Genomic DNA, 3,397 nt, shown 5'->3' with positions numbered 1-3,397 from the left:
TGTCTGTCTGTGTCTGTGTGTCCTGTCAGCAGGGCAGGTGAGGGGAGGGAGCGTTGGGACTCTGGTGTTACCCCGGCCGGGCCGCCTGTGGCGCGGCTCCCGGGGGTGGGGGCCGCTGCCGCAGAGGCTCACCGGCCTGGGGGGGAAGGCTGTGGCTTCGTCCCCTGCTGGAGGTGTGGGAGACACGGGTCGTCCCTGCCCCGAGGCCCTCTGCCACCTCTGGGGCGTTCACCTCCCCGCTCAAAATGGCGGCGGGGTTGAGGGGAGGCTACCGCGTAGACGGGCGGAGGGCTCCTGCTGCCGGCGGCGGGGCTGCCGGGGCAGGCTGGCGAGGGCCGCGGCGTCCGAGGGTGGGATTGCCGGGGGTCTGCGGGCAGGGCGGGTCAGAGCCGTATTTCAGGGGTTTCATTCTTAGCCTTTCCTGCAGAGGGGGAGAACATCCTGGATGCTGCTGTCACTTGTCCGTCCAGGCTCGCAGAGGCAGCTGGGTTTAGGCATGAACCTCAGGAGAGGGGGGGTGAGAGGGACAAGCTGTGGCAGCCACAGCTGGCTTAGGTGTTGGTTGGGTTGTGAAAGCGTGCAGTGGTACTTCTGCATACCCCTGACACTGGTGAAAGCAACCCACAGGAAGGAGCCGGGTTGTGTCTGTCTCTGGATGTACAGACAACCGTAATTCAGCTTTGCTGATTTTGGTCTCTAGATAGGAGCATCCTCACGTACCCACTCCTGCATGACGGGATGGCACAGAGTCCAATGGATCAGGTCACTGCAGATTTATTTTTGGCATATAGCACAAGTGCTTTGTGAACATTTAACGAATGGGCTAAATGTGTTACCAGGATTCAGTGCCACTCAAAAATAGCCTCCAGAACACCTGGCCCATAAAAGCCATGTGTGACTTTCATGTTCTATTTCTAGAAACAGTTTGTGATTATGGTTGGGATGTGTGCCTTCAGCAGCTGCAGTCCCTCATGTCTCCAGTAGGTCTGCTGGTACATTGGTACGCACCTGAGATTAAGGTCAGAAAACTCTACTGGTAAAGATGAAAGACCAGATTGCCATTTCATGTGGTTGAAGAGCTCAACAGTAAGTAGTGTCAAGATTCAATTGCCCGGTATTATTACATGGGTGTGGAAGCTTCTCCAGTTCACCAAACTCTGTTCAGCACTTTGAGAAAGGTGCAACTGCAAGTATTAGCTCGGCAAATGTAGCACGAGACTGAACAAGCAGTGCTAATTGTCTCCCTTAAGTCTTGCAGGAATCATCATCCCTGGAGTTCTTGGATGTAGCTCTCAGGAGGATGCAGAAGTCAAGCCACATGGGGATGGGTGTTGTGGCAAATCCCCAGTTTTCTACAGCTAGTGCATCTTCTGGCAGTCAGATGGGTTGAAAATGCAACAACATATTGGTGTGGCCCTGAAATACTCATTTGTGTAAGCCCTTCATCTCCCACAGGAATTTGTCTGCACAGACAAGATCTGTGTTAATCTGGAGCCTGAGCTAAAAGACTCCTGGACAGTTTCTGCCAGGTGATAGGCCTATCACATGCTAAGCACACAGATGGGGAAGAAGGACTTTTTACAGTCTTGTCTACTAACAGCTATAGTAAAATATAAATTAGTTGGACATCGACTGGTTTAGGTCACACCATTTCCTGATTTAGACATTTTTGGCAAGTGGAGTGCAATACATAAACTTTGCAGAAGCTGTTTCTGTTTGTCCAACTTCTGTTGCAGAATTTCAGAACCTATTCATGTTACGGCTTAACAATTATTATTCTCAAAAGTATTGAATTGTTTAAACTAAAGATTATGCTACTGGTTGCCTGATAGTTCTTTGTAATTTCTAAAAAGCAGTCCTGGCTATACGTCTTTTATACATATATTTAGAGGTTGTCCTGGTTTTGGCTGGGATAGAGTTAATTTTCTTCCTAGTAGCTGGTACAGTGCTGTGTTTTGGATTTAGGATGAGAATAATGTTGATAACACACTGATGTTTTAGTTGTTGCTGAGCAGTGCTTACACTAAGTCAAGGCTCATACTGCCCTGCCAGCAAGGAAGCTGGAGGTGCACGAGAAGCTGGGAGGGGACACAGCCAGGACAGCTGACCCAAACTGGCCAAAGGGATATTCCATACCGTGTGACGTCATGCTGAACAAAAAAACTGGGGGGAGTTGGTCGGGGGTGAGGCCGCTGCTCGGGAACTGGCTGGGCATCGGTCAGCAGGTGGTGACCAATTGCATTGTGCATCACTTGTTTTGTGTATTCTTTTATCATTATTACTATTTTCCCTTTTCTGTCCTATTAAATTGTCTTTATTTCAACCCAACCTTTTTTCTGATTCTCTCCCCCATCCCACTGTGGGGGGGGAGTGAGCAAACGGCTGTGTGGTGTTTAGTTGCCTGCTGGGTTAAACTACAACAGAGGTCTATCCTGCGTTACAGGTATTTAATCTACGCATGAAGCACTGTTGAAAGGAGGACAGAGAAGTGCATTCTTCCCAGCATCTGCTGCCCATTAATTCATTAAAAGAAAATTTTCTTCTTTCAAAAGGCGGTTAACTCAGGAATTACCCTATTCTATACTATAGGGGTTCCCAGGCTGTCACATCTGCACCACTATCAAGCCATATACAACAGCGTACTATAAAATTTTACACAGCATTTCACAGAGCTGGGCGCTTCCATCACTGTTGATCATATCTAGAACATAAAATTAGGGAATCTCTTGCCTCTCACATTCAGAGCTTGATTACAAGTCCGTTGAAGCCTATGAGAGTCTTTTCAAGAATTGCAGTATATTCGAGGACATGCCCTCAGCGCATAAAGATTCACGGAATATTTTATAAAGCCCACTGCTAAATTGTCTTCACTGGGGAAGAAGTTTAGGAGGGAGCAGAAAGTAAAGTTTGCGGTTTTAGTATAGATCTGCCTCATATCTGGTTAGCTCTGTTCATGTCATGTCTTGAGTTGCTTTATCCAAACAAAAATAAAACTAGATTCCAGTTTTATAATAGTCTTAATTTAAAGACAGTTTACGATGATTGGAAAGTCCAGGCTTACTGATATTAAAGTTCCTGAGTAGGCAACATAATTTCAGTATTGCTCTTCAAGGAGTGGTTTTGGAAAGATCCATACTTCTCAAATGCTTCAATTAACCAAAATTTAAGAAGAAATTCAAGATTGTATTATCGATTTATAAATCCGTCTATCAACTAAGACCTCACAAAAGCTTATATTTGGGTGCAAAGGTTTTATTGCCTTCGAGCTAACAATATCAACTGCCCAATAAGCAGAGCACTTCTGCTAATATTTGGAGAATAAACCTTGACTGCTGGGCTTATCCTCTATCACTGAAGCAAACCGAAAGATTCTCCAGGCTCTCATTGACTTAACTGG

Source organism: Aptenodytes forsteri, unplaced genomic scaffold (genome assembly GCF_000699145.1).
Source record: "Aptenodytes forsteri isolate BGI_AS27 unplaced genomic scaffold, ASM69914v1 Scaffold82, whole genome shotgun sequence".
NCBI classification, from domain to species: Eukaryota; Metazoa; Chordata; class Aves; order Sphenisciformes; family Spheniscidae; genus Aptenodytes; species Aptenodytes forsteri.
The sequence above is the reverse complement of the archived record's forward strand: the minus strand, read 5'-3'. Positions refer to the sequence as shown.